This window comes from Macaca fascicularis, chromosome 20, assembly GCF_037993035.2.
Source record: "Macaca fascicularis isolate 582-1 chromosome 20, T2T-MFA8v1.1".
NCBI lineage: Eukaryota > Metazoa > Chordata > Mammalia > Primates > Cercopithecidae > Macaca > Macaca fascicularis.
In genome coordinates, this window is record NC_088394.1 from 77,698,749 (window position 1) to 77,724,213 (window position 25,465).

The 25,465-nt window shown below is 48.0% G+C and overlaps 1 protein-coding gene across 7 annotated transcripts in view; it reads left to right on the forward strand.

The window, feature by feature from the left end:
- PLCG2 (phospholipase C gamma 2) overlaps positions 1-25,465 on the forward strand; it is a 239,221-nt gene that overhangs the window by 86,320 nt on the left and 127,436 nt on the right. Inside the window, exon 1 of one of the 7 annotated variants that reach the window (XM_065536927.1) lies at positions 4,972-5,188. The exons of 5 other annotated variants lie outside the window; for them this stretch is intronic. The gene's annotated coding sequence lies outside the window, so the exon portion shown is untranslated. Of the gene's footprint in view, positions 1-4,971; positions 5,189-17,900; positions 18,039-25,465 lie in introns of those variants that run through there. One more of the 7 variants, XM_015443021.3, reaches the window with a different exon arrangement.

A 25,465-nucleotide genomic window follows, 5' to 3' on the forward strand; every position in this document is an offset into this window, starting at 1 on the left:
TTTATTGATAACTTATTACATGTCAGGCCAGGCCAGGGTAGGCAAAAGTGAGACAAGCTCCCTGTGCTTATGAACATGTATCTCCTGTCCCTTATTGTTTGGGGGAGAAGGGGATTAAGTGAACACTTGGAGTTGAGAGCAAAAACCCAAAGGAGAAGTCTGATTCTGGGAGGGAAGGGGCAAGATTAGAGAGACCTGGTTGTCGTCTACTCTCTGTTCCTTCCTATCATGTGGCCTGGGCCCAGTCACTTCCTCTCTGTGGGCCTGTGTCCCCCGATCTGTGAAGTGAGAATTACAACACCTATTTCACAGGGCTTTTGTGAATATTCAGTGAGCTAGTGTGTTAAGCTCTTACTCCTGTTAGGATTGCTTTGGCCCTCTGTGCCTCAGTTTCCTCACTGATGAGGTCCTTTCTGCCTGATCAAGTCTGTGGCTCAGTCAGCTCCTCACTTTCTGCCCCTCTGGAGGACATCCCATTAGTCTGTCATTCCATTGTCTCTTTGGGAGTATCGTCATATGGTGGTTATTTATATTTATGTGGGCATTTAATGTTTGTGTTTCTCAGACTGTCACCTTTTGAAAGGGGGCTGTTGGTTCCGTTCATTGTTCCTGTGTCGTGCATGACGACTGGCACATACCAGGTACACCATAGATGCTGTCTGCATGGGTGAATGCCATTCTTCTTCTGCTTATGTCTTGGGGATACTCATCGGCTGCACAGAAATGGAGCTCTGAAGGCCTGAGCTTCGGGAATTATCTGCCTGGTGGGGACTGTGCTTCTGGAGGCTTCAATGGCCTGAACAATAGCCAGGACAGAGCCAACTAGCTGGGCACACCTTTTCTCCACTGCGGCACGCCTCATTGGCACTGTGGGCAGCAGGAAATGGCTGAAATAACTTAAATGATGATGCCCCTTGTCATGAGTTTCCATGGAAACTGAGGGCTGCTGAGCCTGTCACTCTAGCATAAGGGAGGAATGTGGAGGGCAGCCTTATGAGAGTTGGTATTTAGATAGAATATGAATAGGGAGATTTGCTTCGTCTTCCATAAGCTAGTGTGGGCTCATGGATTTTTTTTTTTTTTTTTTTTTTTTTTAGTGGGGTGGGGCTCTTTGAATCACAAAAATAAATACAGCTTTTTAGTGAGAACTTAGGGTATTTCCAGCGCTGTCATCTTATTTCATCCTTCCAGGCCTCCCATGAGGCAGGTGTAACTCCTTCAATTTGCAGAGGAAGCTGAGGCTCAGAGAGGTCCAGTGACTTGCTCAAGTCTACACAGCGGGGCATGGGAGTTCAGATCCACATTCTGGTTGGCCTGACTCTGGGGTTTAGTGGGGGTTGGTGGGGCTTGGGCATGGAAGACAAAGACCCTGTTGGGTGCCGGGCTGCTTCTGGAGATGGATGTGGTGGGTGGATGTCTGGGCAGAGTCGGAACATCCTAGGGGTGTTGTATTCCCAGGTGTGGAGTGAAAACACTGCCTCATATCCATTTTCAGAGCTCGTTACTGAGGCTTCATCTGGTACCAACCCTATGAGGCAGGGGAGCTCCTGCGAATTCCCTTGTGTAGCCAGGCTTGGAGAAGTCAAGGATTCGGTTTGGGGCACCCAGGAAGCCTGAGGCTTAGCCGGGCAGACCTCCTGACTGCTCACTGCCCTGGGGTGTGAGATCTTCCCGGCCATCTCTGGAAGGTTGGACTCTATCCCAGCTCAGTTTTTTTTTTTTTTTTGAGATGAAGTTTCGCTCTTTCGCCCAGGCTGGAGTACAATGGCATGATCTTGGCTCACTGCAACCTCCACCTTCCGGTTTCAAGCGATTCTCCTGCTTCAGCCTCCTGAGTAGCCGAGATTACAGGCGCCTGCCACCACGTCTGGCTGATTTTTGTATTTTTAGTAGAGATGGGATTTCACCATGTTGGCCGGGCTGGTCTTGAAATACTGACCTTGTGATTCACCTGCCTCAGCCTCCCAAAGTGCTGGGATTACAGGCATGAGCCACTGTGCCCAGCCCTAGCTCAGTTTTAAAAATTACATTTAGTAGGTCTTATTTTCCATTATCAGAGAAATGCAGATTCATTCTAGAACCTTTGGAAAAGATGGACAAACACAAAAGAAAAATATCTCCCATTGCTTACCTTCAAGGGAGCAATGGACCCAAACTAGCATCTGGCTGCTTTTCTCTGAAGATGTCCTATTTCATCTTTAAGGATTATGATCTTCTAGGTGATGGAAGATGTGCTTCATATTTTAAGAATGTTTTAAAATGAACCTTATTTCATATTTAATTTATATACAATAAAAGGCACTCATTTTAAGTACATAGTTTGATGCATTTTGACACGTGTAGACATGTGTAACCACCACCCCTAATTGAGACAAAGAACACTTTCCATCGCAGGAGAGAGGGTTCCCTCACTTCCCTCTGCAGTCAGCAGCCCCCCACCCTCCCCAGCATGCACACACCCTGCCCCAGGCCACCCCAGCCTACTTTCAGTCATCCAGCCTTCTTCCTTGGTTTTAGAATTTCATAAACATGAAATGATACGGTAGACTGTGTTTTGCATTCAACTTCTTTTGTGGAACGTTCTGAAGATTCACCCATGTTGTTGCTGGTGTCAGTAGTTTCTTTTCTATTGCTGGGCAGCATTCCAGTGACTGAATATACCACCGCCTACTCCCCCATTCTCCTGATGGGAGATCTTGGGCACGTCAGTTTTACCCTCTATATAATGGGGAAACATTACCCACCTTTTTTTTTTGAGACAGAGTCTCGCTCTATTACCCAGGTTGGAGTGCAGTGGCACAATCTTGGCCCACTGCACCCTCCGCCTCCCGGGTTCAAGCAGTCCTCCCACCTCAGCCTCCTGAGTAGCTGGGATTACAGGTGCACACCATCATGCCTGGCTAATTTTTGTATTTTTAGAAGAGATGGGGTCTCATCATGTTGGCTAGGCTAGTCTAGAACTCCTGACATCAAATGATCCACCTGCCTCGGCCTCCCAAAGTGCTGGGATTACAGGCGTGAACCACCGCGCCTGGCCACATTACATGCTTTATCAGATTGTTATGAGGATTGAGTTAACATGTCAGTGATTACAATAATGCTTGGCACATAGCAGATGCTAAATATCATAGTAATAATAATGGATTGTTGTCTCTTGGTGTGGAACAAACCACCCCAAGGCATAGTGGTGAATACTGGAGGTATTTCCAGTTTGGGGCTCTTGAATAATATGAATGAATGAATGAATGAATGAAATAATACAAATGTACATGTGTAGTTGGGCAGCCTCGGTGGCTGTTGCCTTCCTCGAGGGCTTGAATACGGTGTGTCTTGGTGGTTGGCTGACAGGCAGCCATTGCCTGTTCTAAGATGGGTGGTTTTCCTTTTGAGGTGGATCCTGGGGGCTCCTGGCTGCTCAGTGCTGGCCCTACTTGTTGCCTTGTGTCCTGCTCTGAGTCTGGCTTGGGTCTTGCTGAGCTGACCAGCCCATTTAAGCCTCAGGAAGTGGCCTCTGTAGAAAAAAAATGTATAAGCAGCGGGTGGTGAACAGATCAGTGGAGCGCAGAGCCCCAAAATAGATCTTTCTCTGCTAACTCGCCAAGCAAGTGGGGGCAGTGGCAAATGCTTTGCATAATTTCCTACCCAAAAGAAAAGGTTTTACTGCAAAAAACTTTTGGGGACCCCTCCCCTCTCAAAATAAACTCAGAAAGATCCAAGATGTTTTTATTCAGAGCGGCACAAAGAGAGAGCCAGACAGGCCTGGGGTTCCATCCCAGATCCACCATTTGCAGGCTGTGTGATTTTGGGCAAATTCCTTAACTTCTCTGAACCTTCTCTTTTCCTGTGTTAACTAGCGAAGATGACACTAGAATCTCCAATGTGTATGCAAAGCACCCTTACGCTGCAGAGATGCTGTAAATAGGGAGGGTCTTTTTTTCTTCCTTTTTCATTTTTCCCCTCTGTGCTTGTCCTAGAGCTTGTTTTTGGTTTCTCTTAGCTTTGTCAACTGTGGTGGGGTGTGGGGGGTTGAAATTTGGCTTTCTTGGGAAAATGTTCCAAAACTGTCTTTGAAATAATACTCTCGTCCTCTGCAGATCAGTGGACAGGGTGTGGAAGGGTAGGCATAGGTGGTAGGCTTGAATGATGGCTCCCCAAGAGATGTCCATGTCCTGCTCCCCGGAAACTGTGGATATGTCATGTTACTTGGTAAAGAGGACCTTGCAGATGAAATTAAGTGAAGAAGGTTGAGATGGGAAATTAGTCTGGGTTACTCAGGTGGATTCACTGTAATCACAGGGTCCTTTTAAGAAAAAGGCAGGGCCAGGGGCAGTGGCTCAGGCCTGTAATCCCGGCACTTTGGGAGGCCGAGACGGGTGGATCACCTGAGGTCAGCAGTTCGAGACCAGCCTGGTCAACATGGCGAAACCCCGTCTCCACTAAAAGTACAAAAATTAGCTGGGCGTGATGGTGTGCACCTGTAGTCCCAGCTACTTAGGAGGCTGAGGCAGGAGAATCACTTGAACTTGGGAGGCAAAGGATGCAGTGAGCTAAGTTTGTGCCACTGCACTGCAGCCTGGGCTCTTTTTTTGAGATTCCATCTCAAAAAAAAAGAAAAGAAAAGAAAAAGGCGGGGCCGGGCGTGGTGGCTCAAGCCTGTAATCCCAGCACTTTGGGAGGCCGAGACGGGCGGATCACGAGGTCAGGAGATCGAGACCATCCTGGCTAACACAATGAAACCCCGTCTCCACTAAAAATACAAAAAAAAAAAATTAGCCTGGCGTGGTGGCGGCGCCTGTAGTCCCAGCTACTCGGGAGGCTGAGGCAGGAGAATGGCGGGAACCCGGGAGGCGGAGCTTGCAGTGAGCCGAGATCGCGCCACTGCACTCCAGCCTGGGCGACAGAGCGAGACTCCACCTCAAAAAAAAAAAAAAAAAAAAAAAAAAAGAAAAGAAAAAGGCGGGAGATGAGAGTGAGTAGAAGACAATGGCAGAATGGTGGCACCAGAGGTTGGAGTGATGTGCTTTGAAGGCAGAGGAAGAGGCCGCACGCCCACGGTTGCAGACGGTCACTACAAGGTGAAAATGGCCAGGAAGCAGGTTTTCCCTCGGAGCCTCCAGAAAGAACCAGTGCTGCCGACACCTTGGTTTTAGCCCCGTGAGACTGGTTTTGCCCTAGGAGCTGAACAATGGTAAATGTGTGTTGCTTTAAGCCACTGAGTTTGTGGTAATTGGTGCAGCAGCCGGGGCCTGTGTTGCTGTGGTTTCACAGGAAGGTGGCCTCTTGGATGATGGCACCTTATGGTCATTTTTATGTTTCTGCCTTTCTGACGTGGATGGATTGTTTTCAGTCCAGCCTAGGGGAGGTCTGGCTTCGCCGGGGCTTTACCTCGAGACTGAGCCCCTGTGGCCGTGGGAGCTGCAGCAGAGAGGCTTCCTCTCTCGACAGAAACACAGAAGTGAGCTGCTTGCTCGCAGAGACCAGGCTTCCTGTCTGGCCAGTCCCTGAAATGCTGCTCCCCACCCCTTACCCCATGAGAGTCCAGGTGAAGATTTAGTGGGGGCAGGGCTGCACTGTCTGATCTCTGAAGTGAACCCCTCCCTGTCTAGCTTGGATTTGTGTTGAAGGCTTTAAGATGACTGTCTTCTTGTTTATTTACTTTTAAGAGACAGGATCTGGCTCTGTTGCCCAGGCTGGAGTGCAGTAGTGAGATCATAGCTCACTGTAGCCTCAAACTCCTGGGCTCAAGCGATCTTCCCACCTCAGTCTCTCAAGTAGCTGAGACTACAGATGTGCACCACCATGCCCAGCTACATGTTTTTTCCCCTTATAGAGACAGGGTCTTTCTACGTTGCCCAGGCTGACCTTGAATTCCTGGCCTAAAGCAGTACCCCCATCTCGGTGTCGCAAAGTGCTGGGATTACAGGCATGAACCACTGCACCCAGCCAACTATTTTTTCTTTTGTTTTCTTTTCCTTTTTTTTCCTTCTTTTCTTTTCTTTTTTTTCCTTCTTTTCTTCTCTCCTTCCCTCCTTCCTTTCCTCCCTTTCCTTCCTTTCCTTCCTTCCTTCTCTCTTTCTCTCTTTCTTTCTTTCATAGACTTTCACTCTTGTCACCCAGGCTGGAGTGCAGTGGCATGATCTCAGCTCACCGCAACCTCTACCTCTTGGGTTCCAGTGATTCTCCTGCCTCAGCCTCCCAAGTAGCTGGGATTACAGGCATGTGCCACCACACCCAGCTAGTTTTTGTATTTTTAGTAGAGACAGGGTTTCACCACGTTGGCCAGGCTGGTCTTGAACTCCTGATCTTTAGTAATCCACTCACCTCAGCCTCTCAAAGTGCTGGGATTACAAGCGTGAGCCACTGCACATGGCCCCAGCCAACTATTTACTTATGATTTGCCAGCAAACAGCCTCTGGGGTTGTGACTGTTACAAAGCACCTCTAGCTTTTGTGGAGCCAGGTCTGGCTGGGACTTTTTGTTGGAATCATGTTTGGATCTCTCTCACGCCTTCTCACCGTGTTCCTCATGTGCCACACTGGTGAGATAACGGGGTGTGGGAGGGACTGGGCGTTCAGATTCAGCAGTCATAATTAAAGAGCAACACTGAGGCCAGGATGGCTAGGATCGTCTCATAGCTGCCATGTGACCTCTGGCCTTTTTGTCCTTCCCATGACATCACCTTTCATTGCATGGTGACTCCCTGCATAGATCCCCAAAGGTGTTCATGTCCTAATCCTTGGAACCTGTGGATATGTTACATTATGTGGCCAAGGGGATTTTGCACGTGTGATTAAGGGAAAGATCTTGAGATGGGGAGATTCTCCTGCATGACCCAGGTAGGCCCAATGTAATTACAAGGATCTTTAAAAGAGGGAGGTAGGAGGTCAGAGTCAGGGAGAAATTGCAGGATTCTGGCTTTGAAGGTGGAGGAAGGGGCCACAAGCCAAGAAATGCAGGTGGCCTCTAGAGCTGAGAAAGGCAATGGGTCGATTCTCCCTTGGAGCCTCCAGAAGGAACTCAGCCCTGCTGATTCCTTGGTCTTAGCCCAGCGAGACCCCTTGGAGCCTCCAGAAGGACACAACCCTGCTGGTTCCTTGGTCTTAGCCCAGCGAGACCCGTTTTGGAAATCAGACCTGCATAATTGCAAGATGGTAAATTTGTGCTGTTGTAAGCCACTAGGTTTATGGGGCCATCCTGGCCTCAGTCATGCTTACTTGGGATTGTGTTTATTTCCTCTTACTGCCCTAATGTTTTAGATTAGATCTGAGGAGAAACTCTAATCTTCTTTCTTTCTTTCTTTCTTTTTTTTTGAGACAGAGTCTCGCTGTGTCATGCAGGCTGGAGTACAACGGTACGATTTTGGCTCACTGCAACCTCTGCCTCCTGGGTTCAAGCCATTTTCCTGCCTCAGCTTCCCGAGTAGCTGGGACTACAGGCGTGTGCCACCACACCTGGCTAATTTTTTGTATTTTTAGTAGAAATGGGGTTTCACCATGTTGGCTAGGCTGGTCTCCAACTCCTGACTTCAGGTGATCTACCCGCCTCGGTCTCCCAAAGTGCTGGGATTATAGGTGTAAGTCACTGCGCCCAGCCCGAGATGCTCTAATCTTTTAGAGCAATAATATTAGGTTGGTGCAAATATAATTGCAGTTTAATTGTAACTTGCCTTTAATGGCAAAAATTGCGATAACTTTTATACTCACCTAATAGGAAATATACTCCTGCGTAACTATCTCCTGAGATCCCCTTCCTTGACCTGTTCGGTACATATTTACTGATCCACTACACATGCTGGAGACTGCTTGTCACCGGATTGACCACAGCAAGGTCTTGTCCTTCAGGGCTTCATGCCTTAGGGAGACAGAGACAAGATGACAAGGCTAAAATTGCAGCCTCTGCCTCTTGGGTTCAAGTGATTCTCGTGCCTCAGCCTCCTGAGTAGCTGGGACTACAGGGGTGCACCACCACACCCGGCTACTTTTTGTATTTTTAATAGAGATGGGGTTTCACCATGTTGCCCAGGCTGGTCTCGAGCCCCTGACCTCAGGTGATCTGCCCACCTCAGCCTCCCAAAGTGCTGGGATTACAGGCATGAGTCGCTGTACCCGGCCTGCATTTATTTCTTTAAAATCCTACTTCCTCTGTTTCAGATGAGGGATCAGAAACACAAATACCTGAAGGAAGCTGGGCAGGTGACCTAAATAAGAGAAGCAGGCCGGGCGCGGTGGCTCACGCCTGTAATCCCAGCACTTTGGGAGGCCGAGGTGGGCGGATCACAAGGTCAGGAGATCGAGACCATCCTGGCTAACACGGTGAAACCCTGTCTCTACTAAAAACTTCAAAAACTTAACCAGGCGCAGTGGTGGGCGCCTGTGGTCCCAGCTGCTCGGGAGGCTGAGGCAGGAGAATGGCGTGAACCCGGAAGGTGGAGCTTTCAGTGAGCTGAGATCGTGCCACTGCAGTCCAGCCTGGGCGACAGAGCAAGAGTCCATCTCAAAAAACAAACAAACAAAAAAAGCAGGTTGCATCTAGGGGACAAATGACAATAAACACAGGCTGCACACTGGGAAGTATCTAAGGGTGGTGGGAACTGTGGTTAGCGGGGAGCTGGTGCATGCGTGCCTCCTATGACGTGGGCAGATCCTACCTCACGCTGCAGGCTCAGGGTCCACAGATCTGCAGCTGGAAATATAGGTTGTTACTGTGAAATCTCCTCACTTAAAAAAAGCATTGACTCGGCCAGGCGCGGTGGCTCATGCCTGTAATCCCAGCACTTTGGGAGGCCAAGGCAGGTGAATCACCTGAGGCTAGGAGTTCGAGCCCAACCTGACCAACATGGCGAAACCCTGTCTCTACTAAAAATACAAAATTAGCCAGGTATGGTGGTGGATACCTGTAATCCCAGCTATTTGAGAGTCCGAGGAAGGAGAATCGTTTGAACCTGGGAGGCGGAGCTTGCAATGAGCCGAGATCATGCCATTGCACTCCAGCCTGTGCAACAAGAGCGAAACTCCGTCTCCAAAAAGAAAAAAAGTTGACTCATGGAAACACACAAATAAGCACAATGATCGTGACCTAACAAAACATGCCTGCACCCTGATACAGTTCCCAGGCTGATAGCTTGTGAAGTCTGTTTCACACTATTGAGAAACGTCATATATATATACTTTTTGAGACGGAGTCCATTCTCCTGCCTCAGCCTCTCAAATAGCTGGGACTACAGGCACCTGCCACCACGGCCGGCTAACTTTTTTTTTTTGTATTTTTAGTAGAGACGGAGTTTCACCGTGTTAGCCAGGATGGTCTCGATCTCCTGACCTTGTGATCTGTCAGTCTTGGCCTCCCAAGGTGCTAGGATTACAGGCATGAACCATTGTGCCTGGCTGAGAAGTGTCATTTTTTATTCTCTGCTGTGGTGTGGTGCCTCTTCCTTTGCTTTTATGAGCTGCAATTTTGATCAGCGAGTCCTTAGGGGTCAGCAGACGGTCTGAGAAAACCTGCTTGTACAACCTTAAGCAAGTTATAAAAGCATAAGACTGAGACTTAAGCATAAGTCTGTTATAAAAGCATAAGTCTGAGACTCAGTTTCCTCATATAGAAGCCAGCCGTCACAGCCTCAGCCTTCCGAAGCTAATGTGATGATTGAATGATGCGGCATCTTCTGGAGTGCCTGATGAAGTCTGGTACATAGAAGGTTTCAATAGATGTGAATTTCTTTCCCCTTAACTTGCATTCCTTTCTCTTTTCTGAAGGCCGAGGCGGGCAGATTGCGAGTTCAGGAGATTGAGACCATCCTGGTTAACACAGTGAAACCCCGTCTCTATTAAAAGTACAAAAAATTAGCTGGGCGTGGTGGTGGGTGCCTGTAGTCTCAGCTACTTGGGAGGCTGAGGCAGGAGAATGGCGTGAACCTGGGAGGCGGAGCTTGCAGTGAGCCAATATTGCGCCACTACACTCCAGCCTGGGCGACAGAGCGAGACTCCATCTCAAATAAATAAATAAATAAATAAACAAATAAATAAATAATAAGGGAACTGAGAAAGGCCAGAGCCCTGGGGCTCATCACTAGATACCTCTTCCCCCGGTGACATTGCACGTGTCCTGCTGTTTGGCCCGCTTTTTTGGTTTCTTGTTTGTGTTGGTTTTGTTCAGACCTGGCTTAGGTCTGGGCTCACCCAGGCAGTGGGTGTATAGGGAAGAACAGGTGCCTCCAGAGTGCAGGTTATGAGCCCTGGTCAGTGCCAAGGCCCTGTGGTCACAGAGTGTGTGCTGTAGGTTTGTCTGAAAATAAAGGGCCGGGAGAAAGAGCCGCTGGGAATGAGGTCAGTGAGCTGTGGACACGTGATCATCTGACAGCCTGTGCTCCATTCACCTTTTCTTGTGCTTTTAAGCCTTTACGTTTTTTTTGAAGCAACACGTTTTTCAGAATTATGAATAATTAAAAGATGAAACCACCATAAAACCATCATTCAAAGCCAGACCTAGAATGTTGCCAGCTCCCAGAAGCGTGGTGCATGCCCTCTGGGGCACCCTCCTGTCTTCTCCACTGGCTTTCTGTGCTTCTTTGTTGTTTTACCAACCATGTGTACCACACTCGCCTTTGTCATTCAACAGTGGCTCAGGAGATTTCTTCAATTCAGCTGATACGGAGACTCTGACCTACTTTTTTGCTGGTTGCATGATAGCCTGTGGTGTGGCTGAACCACCTTTTATTCAGCTACTCTTCTATACACACGGCTACTCCTGTGTTTTCAGGTTTTCGTTTCTTTAGCCAATGCAGACATTGAGACAAGGGGCCTTATTCTTGATCCATTATTTTGAAAATACCTGCCTATTATAATCAACTCAAATGAATAAGAATTTAAAAAGAAAATTCTCCTTCCTCTCCCAAATCCTGGAGGTAAACAGTGTTAAGTGTTCAGCGTGTGTGTGTTTACATCTTTCGTAGGTGTAAACACATACATACATACATATATGCTTATGTGCAGCTTTTTAAACAAAAATAGGAATGTATGATGCATACCGCTCGGCAGCCTGGCTTTTGTTTTGCGATTTTTCTGGACATCTTTCTCGTCAGTACACGTGGATTGTTCCACCTCTTGTTTTTTTTTTTTTCCTAGTGACAGGGTCTCACTCTGTTGCCCAGGCTGGAAAGCAGTGGCACAATTTGGCTCACTGTAGCCTCAACCGCCTGGGCTTAAGCGATCTTTCCACCTTAGCCTCCCAAGTAGGTGGGACCACAGGTACGCACTTCTACACCCAGCTAATTTTTTAAATTTTATGTTAAGACGAAGTCTCACTATGTTGCTCACGCTGGTCTCGAACTCCTGGGCTCATGTATTCCTCCCGCCTTGGCCTTCCAAAGCACTGCTGAGATTACCATTGTGAGCTGTACCCCATACCCCAGCCTCGTTCCACCCTTGGTTTAATGGCTGTCAGTGTTTCAGAGTGTGGCTGTGTTTATTTCACCAGTTCCTTACTGGTGGACAGGAGGTGATTTGCAATCACCCAGAATGGAAATCTCCTTGTATTTGCTTTTTTTTTTTTTTTTTTTTTGAGACAGAGTCTTACTCTTGTGCCCAGGCTTGTGTACAGTGGTGCAGTCATAGCTCACTGCAGCCTTGAACTTCTGGGATCAAGTGGTCCTCCCACTTCAGCATCCAGATTAGTAGCTGTGACTACAGGTACATGCCACATGCCTGGCTAATTTTTGTATTTTTTTGTAGACAAGGGGTCTCACAGTGTTGGCCAGGCTAGTCTTCTTGAACTCCTGGGCTCCAGAAATGCTCCTGCCTCAGCTTCCCAAAGTGTTAGGATTACAGGCATGAGCCATGGTGCCCAGCTCATATTTGCATCTTTGTGCGGGTGTACTGTTATATCTGTAGGATGGGTTCCTAGAAGTGGAATTCCTAGGCACGCACATTTTATGTTTCAGTAGGTTGTGTCCTATTATCCCCTAAAGAGGCTGTATCTTACCAACTGCATTCTGATTTTACAGGAGATCATGGAATGAATTCCCTGTGTGCTCAATCCTCTTAAACATTGCTAGTCTCTGCAATAGCCAGAAAAGCATAGGACCTGGCTTTTAATGATGACGAGGACTGCTCCCTCTGCCCTGTCTTTTTTGTATCTGTGATTTTCATTCATTAATGGGGTAGTTAGTAGTTGTTTTTTCTTTCTTTCTTTCCTTCCTTCCTCCCTCCCTCCCTCCCTCCCTCCCTCCCTCCCTCCCTCCCTCCCTCCCTCCCTCCCTCCCTCCCTCCCTCCCTCCCTCCCTCCCTTCCTTCCTTCCTTCCTTCCTTCCTTCCTTCCTTCCTTCCTTCCTCCCTCCCTCCCTCCCTCCCTCCCTCCCTCCCTTCTTTCTTTCTGACGGAGTCTGGCTCTGTCGCCCAGGCTGGAGTGCAGTGGTGCAATCTCGGCTCACTGCAACCTCTGCCTCCTGGGTTCAAGCAATTCTCCCGCCTCAGCGTCCTGAGTAGCTGGGATTACAGGCACACGCCAACATGCCCGGCTAATTTTTGTATTTTTAGTAGGGACAGGATTTCACCCTGTTGGTAAGGCTGGCCTCGAACTCCTGACCTCAGGTGATCTGCCTGACTCGGCCTCCCAAAGTGCTGGAATTACAGGAGTGAGCCACTGCACATGGCCAGTTTCACCATGTTGACCAGGCTAGTCTCAAACTCCTAACCTCAAGTGATCTGCCCGCCTTGGCCTCCCAAAGTGCTGGGATTACAGGTGTGAGCCACCACACCTGGCCCATTTCTCTCTTTTATATTGCCATGATGTCTTTGCCAAAAGTGAGAAATTAACATTACCACATCACTATCTAAGTTCCAGAATTTATTTGGACTTTAACAGTTTCTCCTCGTATGTTCTCCTTCTGTTCCAGGATTCATCCAGGACACCACATTGCACATAGTTTTTGTTTATTTCCATCGATATGTAGAGGTGTTTCTTTCTTTCAAATTGCTGTAGAGCAATCCATTGGTGACAAGAGCCAATTTGTCCACTCTCATGCTGGGCATTTGTTCTGAGTCCCTTTCTCCTTTGAAGTTATAGAGGGTGCTGAGGTAGCCATGGGTGGGGAAGGAACCTCTGAGTTGGGGCGGGGCGGCGTGTGTATTACCAGCCTCAGGAGCGAGTGCCAAATTGCTCTCTAGGGGGCTTGTTTTACCTCTTGGTGGCATCCTCGCTAGGTGCCAGGCACTTTCCTGTTGTGGACCCATGAATGAGCAATGCTGTCTTTCCTTCAGGGAGTGGGGAGATTAAATGTATAATGGTGGCCGGGTGCAGTGGTTCACGCCTATAGTCTTAGCACTTTTGGAGGCCGAGACAGGGGGATCGCTTGAGCCCAGGGATTTGAGAATAGCCTGGATAACATGATGAAACCCTGTCCCTACAAAAGGTACAAAAACTAGCCAGGCGTGGTGGCACGTGCCTGTAGTCCCAGCTACTTAGGAGTCTGAGGTGGGAAGATCACCTCAGCCCAGGAGGCTGAGGCTGTAGTGAACTGTGATCATGCCACTCACTCCAGCAGTGTCTTGTCTTTTTTTTCTTCTTTTTATTGAGACAGTCTCGCTCTGTCACCCAGACTGGAGTTTAGTGATGCTACTCTTGGCTCACTGAAACCTCCACTTCTTGGGTTCAAGCATTTCTCATGCCTCAGCCTTCCAAGTAGCTGGGATTATAGGCGCATGCCACCACCGCCAGCTAATTTTTGTATTTTTAGTAGAGACGGGATTTCACCATGTTGGCCAGGCTGGTCTTGGAACTCCTGACCTCAAATGATCCACCTGCCTCAGCCTCCCAAAGTGCTGGGATTACAGGCATAAGCCCCCGTGCCTGGTAAGACTCTGTCTTAAAAAACAAAACAAAAAAAGTGTGGTGTGTGTGTGTATATATATATGTGTGTGTGTGTGTGTATGTGTATATATATGTGTGTGTATATGTGTGTGTGTATATATGTGTGTATATATGTGTATGTGTGTATATATGTGTGTATGTATATGTGTGTACATATGTGTGTATATATGTGTGTATGTGCTTATATGTGTGTATATATGTGCGTATATATGTGTGTGTATATATGTGTGTATATGTGTGTGTATATATGTGTGTGTGTATATATGTGTATATATGTGTGTGTATATATGTGTGTGTGTATGTGTATGTGTATATATATGTGAGTGTGTATATATATATACACACACACATATTTTTTATATATTTATATATATGAATGAAATGGCAAAATCAGCTGCCAAGGGCTGCAGCTGACTCCAGAGGACCCCAGAGGAGACTGAGGAACACAGTGTGTGATAGTGGAGGGGATGGGAAGGGTGAGGGGCCATCAGGCTCCTGGCTGACTGAGGTTACATGCAGGTGCAGAGATGGCGTGACTAGGATGTCCAGGAAGGAGAGGGGAGACGGACAGGTACTAGGGGCCATGAGGGTTTCAGAGAGCACATGTAGTATGTCCCAGCTGGTGACGACATTGCTCTTTCTAGAACATACCAGACACATTTCCATCTTGGGGTCTTTGCCTTTACTACGTGCTCTGCCTGGAATAGTCTATCTCAGATACCAGCCTAGATGTCACCACTCTGGGGAGGCCTCCGTGATAACACCTTCTATGAGAGCCCCTCCCTCCTGGTCACCCACCATGCTTTGCTCTGCTTTGGTTTAGTTTTTGTAGCACTTCTGATTGCCAAATGTATTAAATATTGATTTGTCTCTTTCTCCCCCTATTAGAATGCAATTCTTCGATGCCAGGAATTTGGTCTATTTTATTCATAGCTGTATCCCCAGCTGCCAGAACAGTGCCTGGCACATTGGCTTTCAACTGCTCGTTGTTGACTGAATGGCTGAATGAATGGACGTGACCATCATCATGAGAATCTGTGGATAACAGTGGCAAACATTTAAACACAGGCTATGTGCCAGGCACTTTACTAAGCACTTGGCCATGAACTTGGTCTCCTTAAATCTTTGTGTCAGTGCCACGAAACTGGCCCTGTCTATTTGTCTCAATTTTACAGTTAGGGACAAGATGGGGTTGGTATTTGAACCTCATCCAACCCCACACTCCAGTTGGGACCCCTGGCTGGGTCTCTGGCCAGTGCTGGGAAAGAGGGAGGCAGGTAGATCTCAGCCCCAAGCTGTGGAGTCTGACAAGCATTTGTACCCCCTGAGTGGGACTCAGATCCTTGTGTAAGGGAGAACTTAGGCCAGAAGTGCCTGGGCTAGAGGGTAATGGGGACCCCAGGAGGCTCACCCCTCTTGCCCCAATCCCGCCTTCTCTGAAAGGGAAGGAAGGCTCTTACTTTCTAGCTGTCTGCAACAGGAACTGCCGGGAGGCCATGCTAGCCATCCCCCAACTTTGGTTTGCAAAACTCTGAGCCTGGTGGGGAAATGAAGGGCTGGCTTGCTAACCACAAATGAAGACTCATTTGCACAGGCAAAGCGGGGGCAGGGGTGACTCTTCTCACCCTAGCGGAAGGGACTGACTTCTGCAGGCTGCTGTCTTGCTGGAACCAGTCATGCCCCACCATTGAGCCTGGGTACTCGGACCCAGTTACCAGCAGTGGGCTTTGTCATCCTCCGGCCTCAGTCTTCTCCTTTGATAAATGGGGGGAATAGTGATATTGTGGCAATTCTGTGAAGCTCAAATGAAGAAATGCACATAAAGCCTTTGCTCAGTGCCTGACTCATGGTGAATGCTTTGGGGGATATTCACCGTCGTCGTTACAGTGGCGGTGGTCGGAGGTGGTGGGCACCATCAGAGCCTCTCTGCTGGCCTCTGCTACACATGGCAGCCACAATTTAGGAATAATCCTCAGATTAAGCAAAAGAGGATAAGTGAATACTCCCTAATGCATGCTCTTCCTTTCCTTTTTGAGCAGAATCTGTCCCCACCCTGCCTTTTTTTGAGACACGGTCTCACTGTGTCACCCAGGTGGAAGTGCAGTGGCACAATCACAGCTCACTGCAACCTCTGTCTCCTGGCTTCAAGCTATGCTTCCACCTCAGCCTCCCACGTAGCTGGGACTACTGATGTGCACTACCATACCCAGCTCATTTGTATGTGTGTGTGTGTGTGTACTTTTTGTGGAGATGGGATTTTGCCATGTTGCCCAGGCTGGTCTCAAACTCCTGAGCTCAAGCCATTCTCCTGCCTCAGCCTCCCTTAGTGCTGGGATTATAGGCATGAGCCATTGTGCCCAGCCAGAATCTACCATTTTGATTAGGCTTCTGTGAGTGGTCTGATATCCAGTTGACTGCCTGAGGATCAGACCCCATTCTTGCAAAGCTAGAGAATGAGGCAGAGGCCCGCCATCCTTGGAGCTGGTGGGAGACCCTGTGGGTGACCCATGAGCCATAGAAGAGCAGGGTAAGTGCCCAGATAGGAAGGTGTCAGCGTGTGAGGCCCAGGCAACCAGTGGTCAGCCACTACTTGAAGGCCTCCTGTGTGCCCAGCTTGCTGCTGGGGCCATAACAGTAACTCAGGGAGACGAGTCACGCTTGTGAGATGTGATGAGGACCTGGAAAGGGGAAGTCCAGAAGCGGAAGGCAGCCTCTCAGAGAGGGGGTGTCGCGTGGGGACTTACAGCCAAGGTGAGGGTGCTTTCCTGCTGGCACCCATCTCGCAGAACCCATTCCTTCCCTGACTCTGGTCTGTGAGAAGAGCCCACAGCATGAGGATACCATGTTTGGGGTTCAGCAACCCCAGAACGAAAATCACCTCTTTAAAGAAGGAGGGCTTTACCTTTCTGTGGCCAGCTTTCCAGGCCGAGAGAGCTGCGGGGACCACAGCCTGGTTGTGCACTAGAGTCACCGGGCTCTGGAGAAGCTTCTGGAGGACTGGGGCCTTCTTTTGCAATCTGTCCACACCTCCAAGGTCCTTTTTCCTGGACTGTGGCTCCGGTCAGTACAAGGGTCCTGAGCCAGCATTCTGGCCTGGGTGGCCGTTCCCTGTGGCTGAGCAGGAGACACCGGGTAACCCCTGGCCTCTCCTGTTAATCACAGACAAGGTAAAGGATACTCCTGCCTGGGTTTTATTTTTAATTTAAAAATTAATTTTTTTTTTTTTTTTGAGTCAGGATTTCACTTTGTTGCCCAGGCTGGAGTGCAGTGGTGTGATCACAGCTCACTGTACCTTCCACCTCCTAGGCTCAATAAATGTTCCCACCTCATTCTCCTGAGTAGCTGGGACCACAGGCATGCACCACCAGTCCTGACTAATTTTTACTTTTTTTTTGGTAGAGTTGAGGACTTACAGCTAAGGTGAGGTGTTGCCTAGGCTGGTCTCGGAACTCCTGGGCTCGAGCGATCCTCCTGTCTTGGCCTCCCAAAGTGCTGGGGTTACAAGCATGCGCCACGGCGCCCGGGCTCCTGTGTGTCTTACCTAACAGTTGCCTTTGGTGATGGGAGTGCTGAATGCTTCTGGCATCTGTCTGTCTGTAGAGGCTTACCTGACTTCAAAGGAAGGATTCGTCTTTAGCCAGAAGCTAACTGGTTCACCCCAAGGTTTTCTGAGAGGTCATTCAGGGAGCAGCTGCTGGAACGGGGGAATGGGGACAGGAGGTAACTGGACTTAACTTGTCTCCAGGCCTCCCACTGCGGGCCACCCCCACAGATTACCCTGGTGTCTTTGGCATCAAAACCCAGCCAGGTGGCCTTGAATGGGTGACTTCATCTTCCTGAGCTGTCTCTGGAAAATGGGGCTTTCTTCCCAAGATTGGCGGGAGGATTATTAAAGAGATGCTGAGGTCAGCTCTGACACCTATTAAATGGTCCGTAAGGGGACCTGATTTGTTCTTTGTCCGAGTAGGTGTTTCTGCCCTGAACTTGACCTTGGCAGGGCTCGGTGTTCTGCTGGCTGCTGGCAGAATTGCGAGGGCAGTCTGTGTGAGAGTCTTAGCCCAGGAGCCAGTGCGGGTGGTGTTGGAGAACTCTGGGTCTGCAGCTAGACGGGGAGGACTCAGACCCCAGCTTACCCAGCCTGCCTGAGCCTCAGTTTCCCCTTCTGCAAAATGGAGGTATGATAATGGTGGTTACTTAGGGTTGTGGGAGAGACCGCTGAGATGATGGACAGAGAGCACTTGTCACTTGGTTGATAGACCCTGGATCCGCAGAGTTGCTGCTGCTGCTGCTGTTAGGGGTTTCAGAGCTGGGGCTCCTTGAGAGATGTTCCTGAGAGGAAGATTCTGGTAGGACCCACCTGGGCCAGGGTGAGATCTGAGCAGGGCAGGGATGAGAGCCCATTGGACCAAGGCATGGCTCCCCTTTCCAAGGGCTCCCAGGAGAGGGACAGTCTCCTTTAACAAAACCTCCTGCCAGTCCCCAGAGCTTCTTGGCCATGAGCTGAGGAGTTTTTGTTTGTTCCTTTGGTCTTTTATGGCTAACTCTGGATTCGTCCTGGGTGGATGGGGAGGCAGCCTTGGTCCATTGTGGAACTGGGTACTACTGCGAAGTGCGAAGTCCTTGCTGTAATCTGCTCTCTGGAGAACAGACCCCGTGGGCAGGAGAAAGGCCCGTTGCCCACCTCCTGGTGTTATGAACACTGTTTTTCTCAGTGGGAGGAGGTAGAGGGGCCCAAAGAGGAGGAAGTGGCCTTCCAGGTGCCACTTACTTGGTTTGGTGTCAGCTCTGCTATTGGTTCACTGAGTGACCTTGAACAAGCTCCTTGTCTGCTTTGAGCCTTAGAATTTTATGTCCGCAAAATGGGTATCATAAGGACTCCTCTGTCATAGGGTGGCTGGCACGAAATGGGATAATTTAAGTGAAGCAGTTAATACAATGCCTTATGCACAGCGAACACTTAGTAAGTAGCTGTTATAATGATAATGAAGATGGCTGGGTGCGGTGGCTCACGCCTGTAATCCCAGCACTTTGGGAGGCCGAAGCGGGTGGATCACCTGAGGTCAGGAGTTTGAAACCAGCCTGGCCAACATGGCGAAACCCCATCTCTACTAAAAATACAAAAATTAGCCAGGTGTGGTGACCCTACTCAGGAGGCTGAGGTATGAGAATCGCTTGAACCTGGGAGGCGGAGGTTGCAGTGAGCCGAGATTGTGCCACTGCACTCTAGCCTGAGTGATAGAGCAAGACTCTGTCTCAAATACAATAATAATAATAATAATAATAATAATAATAATTGAAGATAAGAAAACCACGTTATTACCTATATTAGTGTCCAGTGGCTGCCATAACGCAAGTGCCACAAACTGAGGGACTTAAAACAGAAATGTACTCCCTTGTAGTCTGGAGCTTAGGAGTCTGAAATCAAGGTGTTGATAGGGCCGTGCTCCTGTTGGAGGCTCTAGGGGAGGATCCTTCCTCGCCTCTTCCTGCCCTCTGCTAGCTGCTGGTGACCCTGGGTGTCCCTTGGCTGGTGGATATGGCACTCCCATCTCTGCCTCTGTGTGTGTCTCTATCCAAATTTCCCTCTTATAAGGACCCTAGTCTTGGGTTAGGACCCACCCTAATCCACATGAGCTCATCTTGACTACATCTGCAAAGACCCTATTTCCAAAGAAGGCCACATTCACAGATACCAGGGACTGGACTTCTATATATCTTTTTGGGGGATGCAGTTCAACCCTCAACATTACCCATTTATACTTTCTTTCCAGGGCCACCAAGGACAAGACCAGAGCCATTTTCATCCTGAATTGATGTCAGCTAGTGTTTTCATACCCTAGGGACTTCCCACATGACACAGCTGACCCAATCCCTGCATTTCTCAGATGGGGAAACAGGCCCAGGGAGGTAAAAATTACTCTCCCAAGGTCACACAGTAAGGTAATGGCAGCGGGACCGGATCGTGGATCTCCCGGTGACCCGTACTGGTCCATGTGTCAGTCATGGGCTCGTATTCCCACTACTGGAGCCAAGAGGTTCTTGCTGTCTGCGGGGGAGAGCACTTTGGATCTTGGCTTCTCATTTCCTCCCTCCCTGGGTAGTGGTTAAGGGTGCAAGCTTTGGGCCGGGCAAGGTGACTCAAGCCTGTCATCCCAGCACTTTGGGAGGCTGAGGTGGGTGGATCAGCTGAGGTGAGGAGTTTGAGACCAGCCTCGCTAACATGGTGAAAGCCCATCTCCAGCAAAAATTCAAAAATTAGTCGGGCATGGTGGCACACATCTTTGGTCCCAGCTACTTGGGAAGCTGAGGCAGGAGAATCGCTTGAACTCAGGAGGCTGAGGTGCAGTGAGCTGAGATCATGCCAGTGCACTCCAGCCTTGGCAACAGAGCAAGACTCTGTCTCAAAAAAGAGTGCAAACTTTGGAGCCCAGCCACTCAGGTTCAAGTTCTGGCTCAACCATTGTGGCCTTGGATGAATCAGTGACTCTCTCTGCTTCAGCTTTCCCACCTGTGGAAGGAAGACAATCATCTGAGCCGCACGTGAGTGCACAGGTGTCAGGACCCCTGCCGTGCACACCGGCATGTACTTGGTGTTTCTATATATGTGGTTTCCCTTCCCTTTTATCCTCTTTGGTTTTCTCTGAAGCCAAAAGGTCCTAAATAGGAAGTTGAGGACCAGCGTTCTCCATAGGAAGACTCAACATCAGTTAGAACTCCAGAATTTACTCCAGGCAGGCAACGTTAAGGTAGTTGTCTGTATTCTCAGAACCTCTTTTGCTGTAAAAAGCAAACAAAAACAAAAAAAGACAAACTAGCAAACTCAAAGAACGAGAATACATATACGTGCAGTGGTGCTTTGGATGGAACTCAGAAAAGCGTGTGATCAAATGAAGGCTGTTGTTGAAAGAGAAGTCTGTATTTACTCTTCTGCCAGTGCTCAGACTATCTCAACTCCTTGCTGACATTCCTAGGAATTGTGGTCCCAGCTGGCTTCTATAGCTCTGTGACCTTTGCCTTTTCCAAACGAGTGGGCACCCTGCAGGCCACTTCCTCTGGGTTTCAGTGCCCAGCTTATCAGGAGGCTGCATGAACGTCTATTTCTAGCTGGGCGGGAAATAGGACGGGTCCTGGCAGAAGGCGGAGCCCAGAGATGGCTGGTAGAATCCACTGGGAGGGGTAAGGGATGCTCTCTGCAGGGACCCCCGTGTTGTGGGTGCCACAGCAAAGCATGAACACCAGGCGGTGCCCAGGGAACCTGAACCAAGATTGGGAGCGTGGTTTCCTTCTCAGTTCCCTTTCCGTCTTCCTGATTATGACAAGAACATCTGTTCGGTACCAACATGTCTTTTTTTTTTTTTTCCTCCTTGATACTATGCATTTTTTTCCATTGGAATTTTTGTTGAGATAATTGAAGATTCACATAAAGTTGTAAGAAATAATACAGAGAGATCTCATGTGGACGTTACCCAGTTATCCCCAGTGGTAACGTCTTGCAAAACTATAGTACAGTATCACAACCAGGATATTAATATTGACAACATTGATAGAACCCACCACCAGTCTTACTCAGTTTTCCCCCATTTTCCTTGTACTCGTGTGTATTTAGTTATGTACAATTTTATCGCATGCATAGCATCCTATATTTACCATCATAGTCAACAGATGGAAGCAATGTAAGGATTTCTTAGTCACTCCTTAATAGTTACACCAACTTCATTTCCAAAATTTTAACATGTCTCTCTTTGAAAGATACGAATTTTTTTTTTTTTTTTTTTTTTTGAGGCAGAGTCTGGCTCTGTCTCCCAGGCTAGAGTGCACTGGCTTGATCTTGGCTCACTGCAACCTGCACCTCCTGGGTTCAAGTGATTCTCCTGCCTCAACCTCCCAGCTTCACAAGCAGCTGGGACTGCAGGCGCCCGCCACCATGCCTGGTTGATGTTTATATTTTTAGTAGCAATGAGGTTTCACCATGTTTCCCAGGCAGGTCTTGAACCCCTGGCCTCTTGTGGTCTGCCTGCCTTGGCCTCCCAAAGTGCTGGGATTACAGGCGTGAGCCGTTGTTGCCGGCCTGAAAGATATGAAATGTCTTTATTAAAATATAATTTGCAGACATAAAAAGGAATGAATTCATGTCCTTTGCAGGGACATGGATGAAGCTGGAAACCATCATTCTCAGCAAACTAACACAGGAACAGAAAACCAAACACCACATGTTCTCACTCATAAGTGGGAGTTGAACAATGAGAACGCATGGACACAGGGAGGGGAACATCACACACTGGGGCCTGTCGGCAGGCGGGGGCAAGCGGAGGGAGAGCATTAGGACAAATACATAATGCTTAAAACCTAGATGACAGGTTGATAGGTGCAGCAAACCACCATGGCACATATATATGTAACAAACCTGCACGTTCTGCACATGTATCCCAGAACTTAAAGTAAAATAAAAAGATATATAAATAACATAGATGTGGTAAAATGCACACATGGTGCATGTAAGGCTCAAGGCTTTAAGCGTGGGTCCACCTCTGTGGCCATTCCTCAGGTGCCGGTGACCCAGTCCTCTCCTTAGGTGACACCACTCTGACTCTTGTCTCCATCAGTGAGTTTTGCATGGCTAATTGGCTTTGTGCCTGTCTTAAAGGCTTCTTCTTTCCCTTTATGACTCACAGAACCAAGCCGGGGTTTTTGCTTCCAGCAGACAACTGTTTCTAGGTAGAATTTAATAATATTGTCCTGTTTCCACTGATTTTTTTTTTTTTTTTATTTTGCAGTTCCTGTTGTATATGGTGAGTGTTACTGGTTTTCTTTTTGCCAAAAACATAAAATCATTCTTAACATACATCAATTCAGGTGAAAACAGTGAGTTGATTTAAAGGAAACTTCAGATAAATAGTATCAGCAGTAGGCAGATACAACATACCTTATAAGGTTGATAAACAAATGTTTGCAGTTTGAGAAATAGTGTCATATGGCTCCAAACCACCCCCCAAAACTGGTCAATCCATGTGTGGGGAAAAAAAATCTCTCTATAGTCTTGGTATAATGAGAGTTTTCTGTGTAATTTTGATATACAGTACTGGCTTAAAGAGAAGCAGAATTAGCCTATTAAAATATTAATAGGCTGTATATAAAGTAATGAGCCCTTCCTTTATTGCCTTAATAATTTTTGTTATATTTGCACACCACCAGTACTGTTTTATGTCTAATACTTATTTTAATATTGATTCACTATTTTTAAACTTAATTTTATATAGAAAAGAAACTTAATTTCATAGTTTAGAGGTGACAGGTATATATTTTTTCAGTATGTTTTAAAATGTGCTACAGTTAAGACATAACAAAGGGTGAGCACCATTTAAATTTAGTTTCCAGCAGAAGGGTGAAAACACCAAGTTTAAATGACACTAAAATAATGAACATTTAGGCTGGGCATGGTGGCTCATGCCTGTAATCCCAACACTTTGGGAAACCAGAATGGGAGGATCACTTGAGGCCAGGGATTTGAGACCAGCCTAGGCAACATAGTAGGACCGTGTCTCTACTAAAAATAGTTAACCAGGTGTGGTGGTGCATGCCTGTAGTCTCGGTCACCTGGCTTTGGGAGGCTGAGGCAGGAGGATCCCTTGAGCATAAGAGTTCAAGGATGCAGTGAGCTGTGATTGTGCCACTGCACTCCAGCCTGGGTGACAGAGCAAGACCTTGTCTCCAAAAAACATAAAGAATTATTTGATGGGCCATGTTAGGGGTGTTAGTGGTGAGCACATAAAGCTCCTCATTTTCTCATGGTCTCCTGAGTTTGGAAACGATTGAGAAATGAAACATCGGCAATCAACGAAGGGTGATGAGATGGCTGCCTGGAGAGCACGCTTAGAATTGAGCCCTGACACCTGGCCCCTGACCTTCCCACCCTGTCATGGCCTGGGTGGATGCCCATAGATGTCTCAGAGCAGCAGTCCCCAACTTTTTTGGCACCAGAGACTGGTTTTGTGGAAGATAACTTTTCCTTGGGCCAGGTTGGCTTGGAGGGATAGTGTCAGGATGATTCAAGGGCATTACGTTTATTGTGTACTTCATTTATATTATGACTACATTATAATATATAATGAAATAATTTTACAACTCACCATAATATAGAATCACTGGGAGCCCTGAGCTTGTTTTCCTGCAACTAGACAGTTCCATCTGGGGGTGATGGGAGACAGTGACAGATCATTAGGCATTGGATTCTTATAAGGAGTATGCAACCTAGGTCCCTCACATGCGCAGTTCACAATAAGGTTTGTGCTTCTATGAGAATCTAATGCCACTGATGATCTGACAGGAGGCAGAGCTCAGGCGGTAATATTTGTAGACCTGCTCACCTGCTGTGCGGCCAAATTCCTAACAGGCCACAGACAGGTACCAGTTTATGGCCTGGGGGTTGGGGACACCTGTCTTAGAGGCAGCTCCCCTCCGAGTGGCAGGGAACAGGGCAGGGCACGTGGTCCCTTGGGAGTGGATCCGACTAGAACAAAATGAAACTGCTGAGCTGCGAATCCTTAGTTCCTTTTTCCAGAGATTGGTCCCTTCCTCCTTTGGGGAGGGAGAGTCCCAGAGGGGAGAGAAGCACCAGTCAGTTTCTTCAGCATCACTTAAAACTCTTATCCATTGAGTAGCTCTGCATTAATATGAAGCATTAGAATCACAGACCGAATTATTTGAGTGTAATGATCTGGGAAGAATGTCTTCACATGGAAGCAGGATACTAGTTCTCCCCTTTGCTATCAGTGCAGCCTCAACAACTTTGTTGTTTATTATCTTTTTAACAAAGAAGATAAGGGCAGACCCATGTTCTATCTGCAGGCCGAAAAGTAAAGTAAGTTTGTTTGTTTGTTTATTGAGATGGCGTCTCACTCTGTCACCTAGGCTGGAGTGCAGTGGCACAATCTTGGCTCACTGCAACCTCCATCTCCTGGGCTCAAGCCATTCTCCTGCCTCAGTGTCCTGAATAGCTGGGATTACAGGCATCCAGGCACTCACTATCACACCCAGCTAATTTTTGTATTTTTAGTAGAGACAGGGTTTCACCATGTTGGCCAGGCTGGTTTCAAACTCCTGACCTCAAGTGATCTGCCCACCTTGGCCTCCCAAGGTGCTGGGATTACAGGCATGAACCACTGCGCCTGGCTGTAAACTTTACCTTTTGCAAAGTTTTTTTCAGATATATCTCTATGGGGTGTATATTCTTTTTCCATTTTATAGATGAGAAAATAGACAGTAAACCAGAATAGAGGCTTCTTCATACAGCCGGAAGAGGAAGAGCTGGATTTAACTCATGCCTGCTAGATCGTTCTAGAACTGGGCTCTTTCTGCCCTACCGTGTGTGCCTCAGAAGCCCCTTTTGTCATTACGTGTTCTGCTGTGCATCTCACCTATTCCCCCAGCTGCCATGTCAGACGCTGCTACGTGTGTGAAATAACCTAACACCTTTGGTTTTTCTTAAAGCAGCGTCCTTGGCTGAGGTCAATAAGCAATGCTGGGGCGTTTTACTTAAAGTGAAACCACCAGCAGCTGGGAAGGTGGTGTTGCAAGGTGGTACAGAAAAACATTCATCTGGCCG